The 20,940-nt window shown below is 35.5% G+C and overlaps 1 protein-coding gene across 2 annotated transcripts in view; it reads left to right on the top strand.

Annotated features, from left to right (window-relative positions):
* LOC136031437 (uncharacterized) overlaps positions 1-20,940 on the top strand; it is a 72,179-nt gene extending 51,239 nt beyond the window's left edge. The window contains exons 4-5 of one of the 2 annotated variants that reach the window (XR_010618509.1): positions 4,390-4,606; positions 20,822-20,940. The gene's annotated coding sequence lies outside the window, so the exon portion shown is untranslated. The remainder of the gene's footprint in view (positions 1-4,389; positions 4,607-20,821) is intronic. The other variant, XR_010618510.1, reaches the window with a different exon arrangement.

Here is a 20,940-nt window from a genome sequence, read left to right as displayed (position 1 = left end):
TTTTTTTTTTTTTTTTTTTTTTTTTTTTTTTTTTTTTTTTTTGGCATTACCGCTGCACAATGAGCTCAGTTCAATGATTGACTGTCATTTAGGACATTCCATGTTTAGTTTGCAAACAAGTTCAAAGTGATGCGATCTTGTTAGCATTAAAACTACAGACTCGCTTTAGAATTTGTATCACAACTTGAAATTCTCAGTTTCACAGAGAGAAATAAGTTCAAATTACGGTTGATATGTTCATCATTTCGAGTAATACTAGGTGAGACCAAGATGTAAGCTCATAAATCAATCCATCATTTTTTATGCTGTTAAATGAACTTATTATTTTATGTCTAAGCTTTTGAGATAACTTTAATTATATACTGAAAGTTACTGATATCACAGATCCTATAAGACTATGAAAAGCGTTATAGATTAGTTTGTTGTTGTTAGGCTACATACTCACTTTTCACTTCTAAATAAATATTCTTGTTTTCTGTAATCCTAGAAACACAGTGAAATATTACTAGTTGGTTTATGTTTTTTCAATTAAAGTAAACAATGGACGAATCGCCTAACTTGCAACCCTTGCCAAGAGGGCTTTGTGTTTAAAATCCCCAAAGACATAATTACTGGACCTTTATGCTGAACGAAATAGCTGTCTCAAAATTTTGATTGGATGTGTTTTGGAGAATAATAGGGGTGGAGGAGGGGGGAATATTGCCATCCAACTGCTTTTGACTCTTAAAAAAAGAACTAGAGTTCTCAATTTCAATAGGAAAAATCTTGTATGCCCCCCATGGCAGAAATTACAACCCTAACTCCCAGGCTCTGCGAAGTTTTACCAGCCTTGGTGGTATTGTTATACGATTTTTCGACTCTTTTGAACAAAATGACCATCTCAAAAATATCGATCAGATGCATTTGTAGAAGAGGGTGGTGGGGGGAGGCTTGTTGCCCTCCGATAACATTTGATTATTAAAAAGGGAACTAAAACTTTCAATTTCCAATCAAATGAGCATTGTCCAAAGTTTTTCTCGACCGTCTCTTCCATAAAAACCTTATATATCCCCTGGGTTTGACTTACAACCCCTGGTTCCAGGGTATAGGACAGTTTTGTCAGCCCCAGAGGCATTTTTATGTGATCTTTGGACTATCTAGAACAAAATGACTGTTTCAAAATTTCGGTCGGATGCATTTAGGGAAAAGAGGAGGGGCTTGTTGCCCCCTCATTACTTTCGAATTTAAAAGAAAAAAACAGATCTAGGGTTTTCAATTTCTAATCAAAGGAGCCTTCTCCAAACTTTATACAATGGCCCCTTCCAGAGAAACATTATGTGGCCCCAGGGCATAATTTACAATCTTTGTCCCCAGGCTCTTGATGTTTTGTCAACCCTGGAGGCATTTTATATGCTCTTTGGACTATTTTGAATAGCAATGGCTATCCCAAAATTTTGACCAGACGCATTTGTGAAAAGAGGACATGTAGATGCCTAGTTGCCCTCCAATCACTTATGACTCCTAAAAAGGACGCTAGACCTTTCAATTTCAACAAAAATAAACTTATATGCCCCCAGGGTATAACTTACAACCCTTGTCCCCAGGCTCCGAGGGGTGTCAGTACTGGAGGCATTGTTGTTTGGTCTCGGCTATCTCAAAATTTCGATCAGGTGTATTTGTCAAAATGAAGGAGTTGGAGAGGGGGGCTAGTCGAACTCCAATTACTTTAAGCTCTTCAGAAGGGAACTAGAACTTTCAATTTTCATTCAAATGAGCATCCTCCAAGTTTATACAACCATCCTTTCCATAAAAACCGTGTATGCCCCCAGGGCATAGCTTACAACTCTTGTCCCCAGGCTCTGTTGAGCGGTGTCAACACGGCGGTATTTTGATCAAAATCGCTATCTCAAAATTTGATCGGATGCATTTTTGGAAAAGACGGTATGGGTGAAGGGGCTAGTTGCCCTCCCATCACTTTCGGCTCTAAAAAAGGGAACTAGAACTTTTAATTTCTGACCAAATGAGCCTTTTCCAAAGTTTATACGACGACCCTTTCCATAAAACCTTATATACCCCTGGGGCACAACTTGCTACCCTTGCCCTTAGGCTCTTGGGGTTTGTGTCAAACCCTGAGGCATTGTTATGCGCTCTTTGGACTGTTGTAAACAAAATGACTATCTCAAAATTTCGTTCAGATATATTTGGTAAAAAAAAAGGCGTTGAGGGGGGGGGGGGCTAGTTGCCCTTTGATTACTTTTTCAAACAGTTCGTGGTAACGAACTATAGTTAGGAGCGACTCGGCTCAATAGTAAATGAAACTCTAAAAAACGGAATTTTGATACCACTAGATATATCAAAAGAATTGGATTTTTATGCTGATTTTAAATATATAAGTTTCATCAAATTTAGTCTTACTCATCAATAGTTACGAGCCTGAGAAAATTTGCCTTGTTTTGGAAAATAGGGGGAAACATCCCCTAAAAGTCATACGATCTTAACGAAAATCATACCATCGTATTCAGCGTATCAGAAAACCCTACTATAGTGGTTTGAAGGTCTTATCTACAAAAATGTGGAATTCCGTATTTTTTGCCAGAAGACCGATCACGGGTGCGTGTTTATTTGTTTTTGTTTGTTTTTTGTTTTTTTTCCCTGGGGTGATCGTATCGACCAAATGGTACTAGAATGTTTCAAGAGGGCTCCTTTTAATGGAAATTAAAAGTTCTAGTGCCTTTTTTAAGTGACCAAAAAAATTGGAGGGCCGCTAGGCCTCCTCTCAAGCTCATTTTTTTCCCAACGTCAACGGATCAAAATTTTGAGATAGCCATTTTGTTCAGCTTAGTCAAAAAACATAATAACTATGTCTTTGGGAATCACTTACTCCCACACAGTCACGAGGGGAGGGACTGCAAGTTACAAACTTTGACCAGCGTTTACATAAAGTAATGATTATTTGGAAGTGTACAGACCTTTTCAGGGTGATTTTTTTGGTTGGGGGGTGAGGGGAGGGGGCTAAGAGGGAGGATCTTCCCTTGAAGGAATTTGTTATGGGAGAAGAGAAATTCTATGAAGGGGGCGCAAGATTTTCTAGCATTGTTTAAAAAAAAGAAAAAAACAATGAAAAAATAAATATGAAAAAGTTTTTTCAACTGAATGTGAGGACCAACATTAAAACTTAAAAGGAACAGAGATTATTACGCATATGGGGGGGGGTCCATATCTTCCTAAATAGCTCACTCTTTACGCTAAAGTATTTTTAGTAATTTCAACTATTTATTCTACAGCCTTTGTGATTCAGGGGTCAATCTTAAAGAATTGGGACAAAATTAAAGTTTTAGTGTAAAGAGTGAGGTATTAACGAGGGGGTACACCCCATCATATACATAATAAAAATATACGAATATAGAAGTTCGTTACGTAAGTTAATTTGTAAGTTATGTATATTTTTTTACGAATAAAATCGTTCGTTAAAAATTTAAAATTTTAGTTAAATGAATACGCAAATTTCGTTTTAATTATTCATTTGCGGTGAACCAAAATAAAAACATGCATTAATTCAAAAATGTTCAGTAATTAAATAAAAAAAAACAAGATTTTTTAGCTGAAAGTAAGGAGCGACATTAAAACTTAAAATAACAGAAATTACTCCGTGTATGAAAGGGGCTGTTCCTCCCTCAACGTCATGCTCGTTACGCTAAAGTTATTTAATGTTTAATAAAGTAGAATCGAGAGAAAGAGTAAGACTTTAGCGTAAAGAGCGGGACGTTGAGGGAGGAACAGCCCTTTCATACACGGAGTAATTTCTGTTCGTTTTAAATTTTAATGTCTCTCCTTACTTTCAGTTATAAAATCTTGTTTTTTTTATTTAATACTCTTAAAAGGAGCGCTAGAACTTGCGATTTTCCATCGAATGAGCCGCCTCCAAAGTTTATACAACCAGTCATTTCATAAGAACCTTATGTGGTAACAATTGTCAACTAGCATAACTTATAGCCCTTACCCTGGGGGGTTGTGGGTGGTTGGGGGGAGGGTTTTTGACGTTCCACATTACTTGACCTTTCAATTATGGTGAGAAAAATGGCTATCTAAAAATTTTGATAGGATGTGTTTGGAGAAAAGATGGGCGTAGGAGGGTGGGCTAGTTATCCTCCAATCACTTTTGAATCTTAAAAAAGGAACTAGAACTTTTTATTTTCAATCGAATTGAAGTCCTTCCGAAGTTTCTACAACAACTCCTTCTATAAGAAGTGCCTTGGTCAGAAGAAAAAATAGATAAATAAATAATACATTTTGCTCATATCACTCTTTACTAACGCAGCGCTGTCGCACTGCCAATGATAGAAAAACCCAAAATGCCTTATGAATCAACTTGAATATCATCAAAATCAGAGTTAAACTGTTTCATTCAAGATAACGACACAGAGCCTCCTTGCTTCGTTTTTGTTGTTGACATTTCGCTTAGTAACTAAATTTCGGAGAATTTTGATGCTCAGCTTAGGGTCCATGTTTCCCTGGAGGTAAAAAAATAAAATAAAAGATAGTCAGCAGTCGTGTGATCATCCAGTTTCAATTTCGGTTCAGAAGAGGGAAAGACAGCCAGATTTGACGGGAACGTTTTGAGAAACAGGTAAGATTTCTTTTTCTTTTTCGTTTGTAATTTTTGCAACAATCTTAATCATCATCTCTTTAAAACTAAATAATAATTACAAAATTCTTATTTCATTAGATTTAAGTTGTTTCTATTAGTCAGCTCTTCAAAACTAATTCTCTTTAATTATATCCCACTCAATACCCCCCCCCCCCCACCCTAATGTCTGGACGTAGCCCTAGGCTATAAACAAAAAAATTGGTAACCAAGGGTTTTAATTACACATATATATATAGGCAGCTTCCAAATCTTATCTCTTCAGTGGGCATATTTCACCCTTTTCAAAAAATAGTTCAGAAAATTAAGGGAGCTAACGCTGAACTAACCTCCCCCCTCCTTATCGATATGTCGTTCTCTCCATCAAGTCGGAATTTATATATATATATATATATATATATATATATATATATATATATATATATATATATATATATATATATATATATATATATATATATATATATATATATATATATATATATATATAGTTGGAGTGTTTAAAGCTTCAAATATTCAATTCTTGCGCACACATTCCGACTTGACAGAGAGAACGGCATATTGATATAGAAGGGGGAGGTTAGTTCAGCGGTAACTCCCTTAATTTTCTGAACTGTGTTTTGAAAAGGGTGCAATATGTCCACTGAAGAGATAAGATTTTTGAGAGGCTACTGAGTTGAGTGATAAGAAACTTATTTATCCGAAAGTTCGCACTGAAACAATCTGTAGATTATCCTATAACTTGGTTTATGCAAGCTGGGGTATTCTTTGGGGTCTATGCTCTCCCCCCCCCCCCACACCTTTATATTTAGGATATATCCGAACATTATGCTGAAAGTATGCAATAGATATGCACAAAATATATGTAATCTTTCCAAAATGACAATAAAAAGCAATATTAAATATTATCTTACTAGATGCGATCCTACCTAAGAAAGAAAAAACCACCCCGTAGAGAACCCTTCTTGTGATTATAATTCAAAATTTTGGTAAAATTCTAGTTAATTGACTTCTTGCTATCTCAGAAAGGGTTTAGGTTAGGAAACTGAAACTTTCAGGGATGAATCTACAGACTAAAATATGTCCCAGGAAGGTATTTTGAAGCAAATACCTCCATTCCTTCTCCCTCTAGAGGGCCCTGACCTTTGATGACCTTTAAAAATATGTGTTATAAAAGTGAAACCTTGCATAATAGATCTCCTGCTTAATTGAAGTACAACAAAATTGTTTTCAGTTTCATAACTTTACTCAATTCCATTCTATTAGGTTTTAAAGATATGCAAATACATTTCAGAAATTTTGAAAAAAAACAACATTGATATGGCTCAAAATTCTACTCAAATAACAGGAATTGCATTTTCAGAACTAAAGGCAGAGAAAAGGCAACTAGTAACTGAAAATTAAGGTAAAATGTTGTTTTGCCAAAATTTCAATAGGTATAGACCTGTCATGTAGGCAAATTTTAGGGCCCTCTAGAGGGAGAAGAAGTGGAGGTGGGTACTTTAAAATACCTTCCCGGGACATACTTTAACCTGTAGACCCATTCCTGACAGTTTCATTTTCCTAACCTAAACCTTTTCCGAGATAGCAATAAGTCAATTAATTAGAGTTTTACCAAAATTCTAAATATATTAATCCACGAAAAGGTAGTTCTAGCAGTTCTCTTGAATCATTGTTGCAGCGATAACTACAGCGTGGCAATGAGCAAACTATGGCCTATAGTAGGCTAATCGAAATTTTTGAACATTTTCTGGAGAAAAAAAAACGCGAGGGGAAAAATGTCATTTATATTTTGTTCAGGAATGGTAACTATTATTTCAATATTTTTGATAGTAAAATGTTATTTTGAAAAGGAATTTCTATGAATCCTAAAAATGAGTCTAAAATAATCAAGAATAATGTCGGATCGAAATGAAAAATACATCATTGGAATCGCCATTGTCGAAAACCTTTCACAGGAAACTTAACAGCCCCCACCTTAACAAGGAGACACTTTTTGGATGAAAAGCACTCATCTCTTTTTTTATCATTGCCACATCATTTCATCATTTGATATTGGAACATCATAGAGCTTCTTAAGTGCTTTTTATACCTAGTTAAACCTAGTTAAACCTAGTTAAACCTAGTTAAACCTAGTTAAACCTAGTTATACCTAGTTATACCTAGTTATACCTAGTTATACCTAGTTTATACCTTTTTATACCTATACCTTCTTAAGTGCTTTATTTTATACCTAGTCACTTTTTATAATCCAACTTAACAACACCATCACAATAAGCCATATGGAACCCAAAAAGCGCACTTTGAATGCCGTTTGTGGAATGGAAAGGCTGGGATGAACAAAAAGCGTACAATCATAATTTCCATGGGTTGTAACCCTAAACCTGAGGTTATAAATGTTCCCTCTTGTGTATACCCCCCTCCTAGCCCCTTTAATATTTTTCATAAATCGTATGATGCCCTACAGAACTAGCAGGCTACTGCAGTGCAGCATCATAATGAGCTGTTCAAGGTACCGCATCAAAGCTAATTTTGTATCTATGTGTTTTTTAATAACTTCTTTATATCTCTGTCATGGTTGCAGAGCAAATCAAAACCCATAGTTGCGGGAAGTTTAAAAACACTTATTGAAAGATAAGCGTACAGTGAAAAAAAATTGCCGTTTAAAGCTGATTCTTAAATGGTAAATATCATTTCAATGAATATTAATAGTAAAGTTTGTTACGAAAAATAATTTATACCAATCAAACAGTTCTTTGTAACGAAATGTGGGAAGGAACGACCCGGCCCAATAGTAACCGAAACTCTAAAAAACGGAATTTTGATACCTATAGCTACATAAAAAGAATCGCATTTTTATGTTGATTTGAAATATGTGTTTCATCAAGTTTAGTGTTATCCATCAAAAGTTATGAACCTGAAAAAATTTGCCTTATTTTAGAAAATAGGGGGAAACACTCCCTAAAAGTAATACAATCTTAGCGAAATTCACACCATCAGATTCAAAATATCAGAGAACCCTCTTATAGAAGTTTCAAACTCCCATCTACAAAAATGTGGAATTTCATATTTTTGGCCAAAAGACAGATCACGGATGCGTGTTTGTTTGTTTTTTTTTCCCAGGGACGATCGTATCGACTCAGTGGTCGTTAAATGTTACAATAGGGCTCATTCGAACGGAAAACTAAAAGTTCTAGTGCCCTTTTTTAAGTGACCCAAAAAATTGGAGGGCACCTAGGCCCCCTCCCAGGCTCATTTTTTCCCCAGAGTCACAGGATCAAAATTCTTAGATTCGAAAAACCTAATAGCTATGTCTTTGGGGACGACATACTCCCCTACAGTCCCCTTGGGAGGGGACGCAATTTACAAACTTTGACCGTTGTTTTACATATACTAATGGCTATTGGGAAGTGTACAGACGTTTTCAGGGGATTTTTTGGTTTGGGGGGGGGAGAAGCTGACGGTGGGGTTACGTGGGAGGATGTTCCCATGGAGGAATTTGTCATGGGGAAGAGAATTTCAATGAAGGGGGCATTATTTAAAAAAAAAAACAATGAAAAAATAAATATGTAAAGTTTTTCAACTGAAAGTAAGGAGCAGCATTATTAAAACTTAAAACGAACAGAAATTATTACGCATATGAGGGGTTCAGTTCCTCATAATACCTCACTCTTCACGTTGAAGTATTTTTAGTAATTTCAACTATTTATTCTACGGCTTTTGTGATTCAGGGGTCATTCTTAAGGAATTGGGACAAAATTCAATTTTTTAGCGTAAAGAGCGAGGGGGTGAACCCCCTCATATACGTAATAAAAACATACGAATATAGAAGTTCGTTATGTAAGTTAATTCATAAGTTACGTATATTTTTTACTAATGAAAACGTTCGTAAAAAATTTAAAGTTCTAGTTACCCTTTTAAGTAATCAAAAAATTGGAGGGCAACTCAATTTCCCCAAATCAAGTGAAAATGACAGAAAAAGCTGAAAAACGAGCCACATAGTAATAAAACAGTTAAATATGTACTAAAGAAAACTGACTTGTTTCAGTGGATGCTTGATTTATGCAGGCTTATCTTAGTTTTACATACTTCCTAATAACAAACACTACACGTAAACAATTTTTATGTATCTTGTTGTTATCAAGAATCTTGTTTTTCAGAGTTTTGGTTACTTTTGAGCCACGTTGCTCCTTACTTACAGTTCTTCATCTCAAACTGTTCGAAAAACCTGTCAATGAAAACTGGCGAATTTATATGATTACGGTCTCTGCGCAAAGGGCTGTAGAGGTTATATGGATTCCTGAGGCATACCTACTCGACCTTTCAGTATTTCCAGAGAAAATGACCAACAGTTTAGATCTAATATCATGGGATTTACAGGGGCTTGGTAGTAAGGGAGAATAGTCATCCTAAATCATTTGACCTTTACAAGGGCCCTAGAACCTTTAAGATTGATCGAACAAGCCTCTTATCAAGTCCCCCTTTCTTTCTATGTCGCTAAATAACCGGAAATAGATTCTAATTAAACAGGGACTCATAGTACCAAAATTAGTTTGGCAACCAAATCTTTAGAATCTTTCCTCTGACCCTTCCCCATGTGATTTTTAGTTCACTTACCCCTATCCCAAATATTCTCCGCAATTTTCTACTTGAGCCCTAAAACTGTTCCTAGGATGCTACAGACATGCTTTTTTAATCACCTTGGTAAAATACGGTGTTTTGGTTGACCTTACTGTATAAAAGTTAACGAAATACAGGTCTCATTGGGGATTATAGTAAAGAGGGGTTGGGAGGATCGGAATAAAACCGCCTTTTAGGCCTCCCCCTCTACTTCCTCTTTCCAATTCAAAACTTGAGGTTAACTTAACACCCTTAGCATTTCCTAAGTATTAGACCCATGCCCAAAGCCATTTCAGAGATATTGCAGATATGATGTTCTGATAACGTCGTAACACAAGAAACGAGTCTTTATACACGTACTATAGTGTCCTTAAATAAATTTTCCTTGCTACGTATATTAGAAAAAATTCTAATTCACATAGAAAATTCTAATTTAAACGTGTTTAGATGGACTGAAAACAGTATTTTACCCTCCTATAAACCGCAAAATTTGAACTCCCCCTCCCCAAGGAAACTGCCTGAAAGTTTGAACTGCATCCTCCGACCCATATCCAAGATATGAGTTACGCCAATTATATGGCCTGGATACAGACAGCGTCTATAAATTTACCCCTGCCACCTCCCCCAAGCCAAAATTCGAGGGTCACTTGATCCCTCAATATCTAAAGGATACAACTCTATATCCCAAGCCGTATTTAAAATATTGAAAATACCCTACTTAGTTAACCTGGGTAGATAGTGTCTTTTGGTTTTGATTAATACTTCTCTATGAATAAATTCTAGTCCCACAGAGGGTTAAAGTGCCAAAGCTTTTAGACAGATTCAAAATACAACACGTCTACCCCTTCTTCACCCCTCCTCTATTTCAAAGTTTGGTGTCCAAATGCACCTCCTAAAAACATGTCTATGGAAGTTTCAGCTTGAGCTCCAAAGTTAAGTTAGTTTGGATACGATATTTTGATAACCAGACAGTACATCGTGTCTCTTTTTTATTTACCTTGCTGCTTAACGATGACTAGATCCCAAGTCCAATAGCAGCTTATTTTGTAGAATTTTTAGATTTGCCAGAGAAAGTAAAACAGATAACCCCTAGCTCTAACACAGAATTTGAAGTCGTCCCTTCCCTCCCATTTCCTTTCCGACACTATCGGAAAGTTTCAACTTGGTCCTATAGCCCATCCCTGAGACATTGATGATTTGAAAACTCGGGCACATATAGCGCGTTTTATTAACAATTTGGATCCAATATCATAGGATTCACAAGGACTGGGTGGTAAAAAAAATGGTTATGGAGGATGGTCGCCGTAATTCCTTTTTGATTCTTAAAAGGACGGTAAAACCCACAATGTTCAATCGAACAAATTCCCTCTCAAGCCTGTATTATCTCACGACAAGGGGCCAGGGGAAAATGTCTTTGCTCTTTCCTGGTCCTTTGCTGTACCCGTTTTTGCAAGAACCGTATTCTCTTTATTTTTCCGCATTGGGGTCGCTCTAGCCCAAGGGATTAAAGATTTGAATTTCAAGCCAGTAAAGAAAGGTTTTTGACATATTTCGGATCTTCTTTTAGCGAGTACTTTGTCCCGCGTTTTTCGTGCATTAGGATCCTCTTGGCTAAAGGACCTACAGCTAAAAGTTCCAAACAGATCAAAGACAGAACGTTCTTGGCCTGTTTCTTGAGAATCCCAACCTGTCTTCTCCCTTACATCAGAATGTTTGATCCTTTTAGCCTAGAGAGCGGTACCTGAAAGTTGTGCAAACCCTATGTGCCCATCTGCCCTATGTTGGGAATCCTGGAGATAAATGAAGCTCTAAATGAAATCTCTTTTAACCGTTTGTGTTGTAAGAGCTATTTTAACCGTTTATATTGTAAGAACAAGTATAAGAACGAATGCGCGATCGTAAGGCATTATTACCTCATAAGCCGAATAAGCTCATAAATTTTCGATAGTCTTAAATCGTTTAGCTGTCTCAGAAATATCAATTAACAGTTTTTTGGTCCTATTTTGACAGAAACGCCACTTCACTGTGGCGCAGTCTTTAATGCTACTTAAAAAGGGCTCTAGAACTTCCGTTATTTCGAATTAAGATTAGTTTGAGTTTTCTTCTAATTTTTAAGAATGCTTTTTTTTCACTCTATTACCCTTGGAAAAAGAAGAAAACAAACAAACAAATAAACGCACCTATGATAGTCGTAAATTACATTTTTGTAGATAATAGATTGAAAACTCTGTAATAGGTTTCAGTATTCTGTAGGCTGGGGCTTGGAAATATTTTTGTGGGTCCTAAGCAGGACGTGCACCCTTCGGCTGACTCTACTTTAAAGACTTTATTAAAACAAAAACAAAAAAGGACAAAAAAATCACGTGAATGTTGTCAAATTTAAATGCATACAAAGAACACAAAGGCTTAGCAATTTTTTGAGTCATGGCCAGGAAGAATGTTTTCGATTGAAACTGTAATATGGGGGCTGCAGGGTGTTGACTCCCCTCCTACTGGAGACAAAAATTTCTGTGTAATATAAAAGACGGCTTCAAGATGCTTATCAGTAAAAAATTGGAGAAACGGAAAAGGCAATCTAAGCGAACCCAGTTGACTTCCAAGGAGTGGGTGGGGGACATTTGCTAAAGAAGCTTTGGTCTTACCAAAATTTGAATGAGAATATTTATAGTTTCTTCCTTACATACATTTCTTAACGTCTCCTTATTTCCCGGGAGTTCACTAAATTCTCTCCCCCTTCCTTGGCATTTCCTCCAGTGGCCAGCTCCTATAACGAGATATTTTCCCAGAGCTCACTATGAATACCGTGAATATAATGACGATATTTATTCTCAGATGCTTCAGACTTTTCCCCCTTCCTTAGTAAATGTTTTGAGTAGTGCATATTTCATCACTATAGGAGACACCCCTATATCAAAACATTGTTTTCCCAGAACTCACCCTGAAAACCGTGGATATGATGACAATTTAGTCCTTGATACTTCAGACCCCTTGCCAAATATTTTGAGTGGAGCACATTTCAGGGATGATTATCAATCTTAAAGGACTGCTATACCACAAATATTAAACTTGAATATAATAAATTAGAGACTGAACAAGGGAGTGGTAGCCTCCCTCCCATTTAAAAGTTTTGGATTAACTACCTCGTAGTAACGAACAGTGAGCAATGAGCGACCCTTGCCAATAGAAACTTTGAAAAACGACGTTTTAAAGACTAAAATTTATTTTAAGAGTGTAGATAAATTCATTATTTACGCTGATTCTAAATATACTAAATGCACTAATTTTAGAGCTGCTTGCAAACCAATTTGCATATGAAAATAACCATAGCTTTAGAAATAGAAATTGAGCTCCTTGAAAAAAATAGGCAATCCGAATAGAAATTGTGCAATGAAACACAATATCTATGAGAACCTTAAAGCCACTAAAACATATGAAATTGACAAAATGAATGAATGAATGAATGAATGACTGTATTTAAAGCCATTTTTCAGGCCGTATACATACATATATAACAACAAACAAACTAAATTATGTAACAATCGACTTTCGAATAACAAGACCCTTCCGGACAAAATTTGCCACTGCTACTATATTTATTTTCGACGTCGACTTCAAAGTTCCAAGAAAGGGCTCACGACCATCCACCCCAAGAAAGCTCCCTCTTAGCTCATTTAGCCTCTGACACCTGAAAAGAAAATGGTCTAGCCCATCAAGATCACCGCAAATTGGACAAGTATACCACATTTCCGGGTGACACCTATTTTTCCAAATACTGTGAAGAGGGAGACAGTTTGCTCGCACCTGCATCCAAGACCTCAGGGATTCTTTTGGAATCCCTTATTTAAAATATAACTCTTCACCATAATTTTCTTTCACCTTATAGTAAGAACTTAAGCTTTCCGACTGGCTAAGGTCATTCCACCATTTCTGAATTTCTTGGTCTTCCAGCCTTATTTGGATCTCTGATCCAAAGAATGTCAAAATTCTTTCTTTTGTTGAGAATGGAAAAAAGTTGCCTGGGGGAGGGAGGGGGTCTACCTAGGGAGATTTTCACAATGAGAATTTTCGCAGGGGAGGGAAATTTCCACGGGTGGAATTTGCAGGGGAAATTTTCCCCTGCGGGAGTTAGCCAGAATTCTTATCAGAAGTTCTTTTTATTTGTCTTGCTTTGTCTTTTCCAAATCAATTTCACATTTGGCGATGTTCCGGGGAAATTTTCAGCAGAGTTGAATGGTCTGGGAGATTTTTCCGGTGGGATTTCCGCGCCACCAGAGAGATTCGAAGGGAGGAATTCTCCACGGGAGTAACATTCCACTGGGAGTGGGGAGATTTCTGTGATAAATATTTTCACGGTGGTTCGGAATTCTCGGCTGATTTCAAAAAGGATCTGATATTAGTATTTTTTAAATGAAATTATGCTGATTTAACCTCCCTCATATACGGAATAATCTTTGTTTGCTTTAAGTTTTTATTTTACTACTTACTTTTAGCCATAAAAACTTGTTTTGTATTTAATAATAGATAAGCCCTTAGGGTTTGTTCACTAGATCAAGATTCCAAGTTTCGCAAGGGGGATAATGTGGATTTGAAACGGGTACCTGAGTAAATAAAACACGCCAATGTACACCCAAGTTTTCAAATCACCTTCCATGTCTCAGCTAGGCTGCCAAATTGACACATTTTGTGTCAAAATGATACAATTTGATGTTGCATGACACAATGACACATTCAGTAAAAATGATGACACAATCGACAAAAATGAAACATTTTTCAAAAAAACGACATTTTTCAAAAAAATTACACATTTTTCCCAAAAATGACATTTTTCAAAAAAATGACACATTTTTGAAAAAAATGACACATTTTTCAAGAAAATAACACATTTTTGTCATCAAAGTCTTGTTTTTTAAATGGTAATAAAAGAAAAGTAAAATTTCAATTTTCTACCTCCAGAAAAGCTACAAATAAATGGAAGGGAATAGCGCTACCTAATGGTGGCAGTAGTGCATAGTGCGGAATACAGGACAGATGCCATTACCATATTTAAAATTTAAACCACACGAAGAAAACAGCCATAGGCGAAAATTTCAAATCAAAATGCACGCTGAATATCTGAACTTAATTGGCTTCTTGATTGAGTGTTTGATGTAGCCAACTGTAAACAGCATGCAATTTACCAAAGCTGTATGCATAAGTAACAACTCCCATTTTTAGGAGTACAGGAGGGGTATCTCACCTCAGACAAGATTACAAATTTTCAGAGACGGCTTTCTTTGTGGCTTAAACAAATATAACAAAAATACTTAGATTGAAGCTGGTTAAATGGCTTACATATTGAGTAAATAAAAAGCTTAGCCAATAAAGCCGATTACGATTACGACGTCATACGAAAAGTGTATTTCAATTTACTGTAAGAATTGATTGTCCATAAAACTTTTATAAATGTAAACTTGCCTCGTTGGCCGCCACATTGACACAAATTCATAGTGTGTAACATTAATTTAATCGAATGTTTCTATTTATTTCATGACGTCATAAAACGGTCATGATCCCAAGATAATAGGATAAGGTTAAGTTTACTCATTTTTGAACTGATTTGGAAAAGATTATATATTCAAAACTCTGCATAAAGATTTGACAATTAAATGTGATACCACTTGTAGCAAAAAACATGACACATTTTGTGACACATTATGGAATCTGAGATGACACAAAAAGCACATTTTTGGAAAAAATATGACACACTCCTAAAAAAAATTGGTAGCCCTGTGTCTCAGGAATAGCTTGGGTGATCAAGTTGAAACTTCCAGGTAGTGTAGGAGAGGGATTGGCAGGGATGGAAGGACTTCAAATTGTACGTCGGGGAAGGAATAAATATGTTGTCTCTCTGTCAATCCAAAATTTGTGCACAATGTGCTGCTCTAGGACTTAGAATTCATCGTTAAGAAGCAAGGTAAATAAAAAAAAAAACACTGGTGTGTCAGGTATCAGAATATTGTATGTGCACTATCTTCGGAATTCAATAAATACACTGTCTTTATAAATTTCTGGGATGTCTTTTTGTAAGGGGGCATTTAGGCCTCGAATTTCAATTTGGGGTATGGATAAAAAGATACAAAACATTTGGAATAAAAATGCAGTTACGTCGACTCATGCGTGAAAAATCTGAAAATTTTTGCATAGATTTAATGTAACATTTAAGTCCTTAAAAACACTTAATTAAAAATTCAGGATCAACGGTAGCTCAATTACGACGAAAAGCTAAGCATAAATTAGGTTGTTTTGATTTGTGATTATTTTCGTGAGAACAAAATAGAACTCCTTCATTATGACTATCAATGGCTATCTACCTTAGCTCTTCTGTCCTAGGAATGACGCATGGACGGATAATAAATAGACTTATCTATTAACAAATGAACTAACATCATTTTTATACAATCTTAATAAGGGGGTTAATGCCAGATTTGCTTCTCACTCAATCAGACTATCTGTCTTGGCTTTTTCTACAATTAGCCATGGCTTGATGCCCACAACTATATTTGATTTTAATCGAATATAGTTGACTGACATGCATATATCTAAACTAATAATTAAAGGAAAAAAACCTCATAAAAAGATATGTATTTTTTAATGGTGGATTAAGATATCAATAAACAGCAAAGAGGAAGAGAGTAAAAACCTCAAACGAGACTACAGCCAGTAGATATGAAAGACTAAAACAACGCGGATATTTCGCCTGTATCCAGACTAGGCGTCTTCAGCAACACGATAAAAAGAAAAAACACTAAACTAAAAACAAATAAAACCACCACCAATAATAATAAATACAATTGTTGCTACTAATCCACGTAGGGAAAAGAAGCTATTCGAGTTACTTCAATAAGAACATCAAAGAAACTGAGGAAAAATTATGAAAATTGAAACTTAGTTAACTATTCTGTTGCAAAATTATCCTCTTGTAAGCTAATATTGAAGCAACTCATTTTGGTCTAGTAGGTAATCTTGTCCCCTGGGGATTGTGTAAAATTTTAATTCCCTTATCGATTATTGGTTCATTTTTCAAAAGAAAATCATAAATTGGGTCGATATTTAAATTCCCTGTGTCTCTATTTATTGAAAGATTAGCAAATATAATAGCCTCCCTCGCCCACTGAAAAAACCTCTATCATTAGAAATAGCTGCAGCCTCATCAAATTGTATAAAATGTTCGGGATGAAAGAATGTATGTTCATCTAGAGCCGAAACAAAAGCTTCAGGAGGCTTTCTTAATTGTTGGGTTTTTTCTATTGAGTTGCGATGCTCAATAAATCTTTCAGTAAATTGTTGGTGAGTTCTACCAATATAAAAGTTTCCAAAAGAACAAAGAATTTTATACACCCCACTAACTAAATCTCCCTGGGTTAAATCCTTCCCAGAATTAAGAAAACTACCTAATGGTCTCACTGATTGGAAACAAGTATCAATGTTATGTTTACCGAAAATTCGTTTAAGCATCTCCCCCAAAGTAGGTACATAAGGCAAAAAAATGAACCTTTTCGGTAAGTTTAATTCTGTGCACTGTGAAACCCCAATAACCCTATTGTTGTATTTTATGCGTCTATTTTTTATTATTTTATCAATGAATTTAATCGGGTAGCTATTACAAAATAAAACATCCCTCAAATACAACAATTCAGAATCTAAAAACTCCTGGGAACAAATTCTGAAAGCTCTATCCACCAGTGCAATCACAACCCCTCGTTTCAATGAAATAGGGTGGCACGAGTGAAAGTTCAAATACCTATCACTGTGTGTAGGCTTTCTATATACTGAAAAAAGTAAGTGGAAATCACTTTTAATCAATAAGATATTAAGAAAAGGTAGTTTGTCATTTTCTTCAAACTCCACCGTAAGTTTTACATTTTTGTCAAAACTATTTAAATGTTTATAGAAAAGGTCTAAGGACTCTAAGGAAACCGTGTTTCCAAATGCATACCACATCATCCATGAATCTGCCCCAGAAACAAGGGGAGAGCCCAAAACTGTGTATAGCGGAGGTTTCAATAGATTCCATAAAGAGATTTGCCAACAAAGGGGAGAGAGATGCCCCCATAGCCAAATCAAACACTTGTTTTATAAAATTCACTTCTAAAACCAAAACAAAGAGAATGTTGATTTGCAAGGATAACCAATTTCATAATGACTTCAATCTCCAAACTAGCCATGGTCACATCTTGTATCAAATCAGTGCTTTTGTAATTTAATCCTTAATATATCTTCGCACTTCTTCACGTTAAAATTTGAATACATGGAAACCATATCAAAACTACAAAGAATTGAATTTTCCTCCAATGTGTCATGTCTGGCCATTTCGTCATGTCTCCATTTTGTCATGTCTGGCCAGTTCGGCTTAAGAACTTTCATAAAATATCAATATATTCCAGGATGTCTACAGGATGGGGTCAGAGATGACTTTACTCCTAAGGAAGACCAAAAATTAAGCAGATTTTCAAATGTTGGGGATACTATCCTCCATCAACACAAGGTTCAATTAGTAAAATTATTCTTAAAGATTTGTTACACGAAATCAATGTATGCGTAAAACTTTGACTGATTACCCTCCAAAGGATTTGGTATCATTTACGCTTTATGCACCAAAATAATCTTTTTTCAATTTTCCTCTTTCAGTCATAATATTAAAAAAAATGAAACAATAACTGAAATTTTCAGAACTCAACATCATTATATATTAAACAGGCAGTCCACTTCCACTAATTCTTTCCAGTCACCTTATGATTCTGTAGTTTTATATATTTTTTATTTCTATTACTATTATTTTTAAATGTTTTGAAAATTAAATTCTCAAAACAATATCGTTGTCAATAAATATAAAAATGACACTATGACGTTTACAAGGTTTAGAAGGTGGTAGCCCTACTCTTGTTTGTGGTAATTTCACTTCGTTTTAAGTTTGATGGGACTATTTACTTTAGTCTCTTTTTGTTTTGGTTTCTTTATTTTTCAATAGTAGCTTCTGTTTCTTTTAAATTTAAATTATTGTAGGATTCATGTTTGAAATTCTAGTTTTAAATTAGCTACATGTCAAACAAAAAGATGTTTATGGCAAATCACAAAGATTTTGATGTTCTAGTGAAGGAGGAGATGGGCCCAAATGCCCCTTCCTGTATTTGCTTGGAAAAACTGGGACAAACGAAATGTTCTAATTGTAGTGCCCGTTTGAAGTAGTAAATTAATACCTAAACAAATCACCATTTCCTAAGGTTATCCGCTACGGTACAAATTTCTTAGGCAAAGTATCTCAAAGCCAACTCAAAAGAGTTGGTAATACTGTTCAAGATATCACAAGCCTTAGGAAACAATGAACCCACTCACATATGGCCGCATGTTTTGTTTGAGGATATAATTTTGCAACCTAAAATTTAGACGTTATGGGTGAATTAAATAAAAAAAAAACAAGTTTTATAAAACAAACGAAAATTACTTCGTATATGAAAGGGGCTGCTTCCTCATCAACGCCCCGCTCTTTACGCTAAAGTTTGACTTTATCTCAACTCGGCTTTTTAAAACAGTAAAACAAACTTTAGCGTAAAGAGCGGGGCGTTCATGAGGAAGCAGCCGCTTTCATATACGAAGTAATTTCTGTTCGTTTTAAGTTTTAATGTCGCTCCTTACTTTCAGTTAAAAAAACTCCTTTTTTTAAATTTAATTTCTGAACGTTTTTGGATCAATGCATGTTTTGATTTTGGCTCTCCACAGATGAATAATTAAAACGAAATTTGCATGTTTTTTTTTGCTAAATGACTTTCTCTTAGTTTTGACCGAATGATTTTGAGAAAAAAGGAGCGGGGGAGGAGGCCTAGTTCTTCTCCGATTTTTTGGTTACTTAAAAAGGCAACTAGAACTTTTAATTTTTTACGAATGTTTTTATTAGTAAAAGGTATATGTAACTTAAAAATTAGCTTACGTAACGAACTTTTGTATTCTCATGTTTTTATTACGTATATGAGGGGGTTCACCCCCTGGTCAGTACCTCGCTCTTTACACTAAAGCTTAAATTGTGTCCCAATTCCTTAAAAATGACCCCTGAATCACAAAAGCCGCAGAATAAATAGTTGAAATTACTGAAAACACTTTAGCATACAGAGCGAGGTATTAGGAGGAGGTGATCCCCTCATATGCGTAATAATTTCTGTTCGTTTTAAGTTTTAATAATGCTCCTTACTTCCAGTTGAAAAAAACTTTCATATTTATTTTTTCTTTTTTTTAAATAATGCTAGAAAATCCTGCGCTCCCTTCAGGGAAATTTTCTTCCAACATGACAAATTCCTCGATGGAAAGTTCCCCCAACATACCCTCCTCTTCTCAGCCTCTCCCCCAACCAAAAATCCCCCTGAAAACATATGTACACTTCCCAATAACCATTACTATATGTAAGCACTGGTCAAAGTTTGTAACTTGCAGCCCCTCCCACGGGGACTGTGGGGGAGTAAGTCATCCCCAAAGACATAGTCATAAGGTTTTTCGACTACGCTGAATAAAATGGCTATCTCAGAATTTTTATCCGGTGACTTTAAGAAAATTATTAGCGTGGGAGGGGGCCTAGGTGCCCTCCAATTTTTTGGTCACTTAAAAGAAGGCACTAAAACTTTTCATTTCTGTTAGAATGAGCCCTCTTGAAACATTCTAGGACCACTGGGTCGATACGATCACCCCTGGGGGAAAAAAGCACAGATAAACACGCATCCGTGATCTGCCTTCTGGCAAAAAGTACAAAATTCCACATTTTTGTATATAGGAGCTTGAAACTTCTACTATAGGGTTCTCTGATACGATCAATCTGACGTTGTCATTTTTGTTTAGATTCAATGACTTTTAGGGGGTGTTTCCCACTATTTTCTAAAATAAGGCTTATTTTCTCAGGCTCCTAACTTTTGATGGGTAAGATTAAACTTGATCAAACATACATATTTAAAATCAACATTAAAATGTGATTCTTTTGATGTAGCTATTGGTATCAAAATTCCATTTTTTAGAGTTTTGGTTACTATCGAGCCGGGTCGTTCCTTACTACAGTTCGTTACCACGAACTGTTTGATTAAAAAAGAGAAGTAATTTTTTTAAAGTAACTTACTTTTACATGAAATAAATGTGACATGAAATTTTAAAGCGATCAGATATCACCTTTATTGTCCCCCCTCCAAATCCACCGTCCCTTACGCTGAAGTTAGCTCAGCTTTACTCAAGGCTTAGCAAATATACCTTGCTTATAATTTACTGTTCTATTCTATTCTCCCATCGTCTTTTCAAAAACGTGGAACTGAAAGTCTTGTAATATCTAAGGAATATGTTTGGAATTTTTTTTTGTTTCCTTTAAGTACAAATTTAGTTTGAGGGATGGTTTAAGGGCCGTCATATACACTGTTTGAGTTTTACCTGCAATTTTTTACATTTATTTCATTTGATATCCTCTAAAAAAGATAGTGTTTTAGTAATCACACCTTGTTCTATGAAAAAAAAATAATTGCCAACCTTTTTTATTCCTCAAATTATTTTCATTTAAGTTTATATTTTTTATAGGGTCAAGTTTAGTCAAAGCGTAGAACTCGATTTTGTTTAAGAATATGGATAAATCTCCGCCAGATTTGATTAGATTGCTAGCGAAACTGACCATTGGTGACAATACCTTTGTTACGATC

The sequence above is a fragment of the Artemia franciscana genome, chromosome 9, assembly GCF_032884065.1.
Source record: "Artemia franciscana chromosome 9, ASM3288406v1, whole genome shotgun sequence".
NCBI classification, from domain to species: domain Eukaryota; kingdom Metazoa; phylum Arthropoda; class Branchiopoda; order Anostraca; family Artemiidae; genus Artemia; species Artemia franciscana.
The sequence above is the reverse complement of the archived record's forward strand: the minus strand, read 5'-3'. Positions and strand labels throughout refer to the sequence as shown.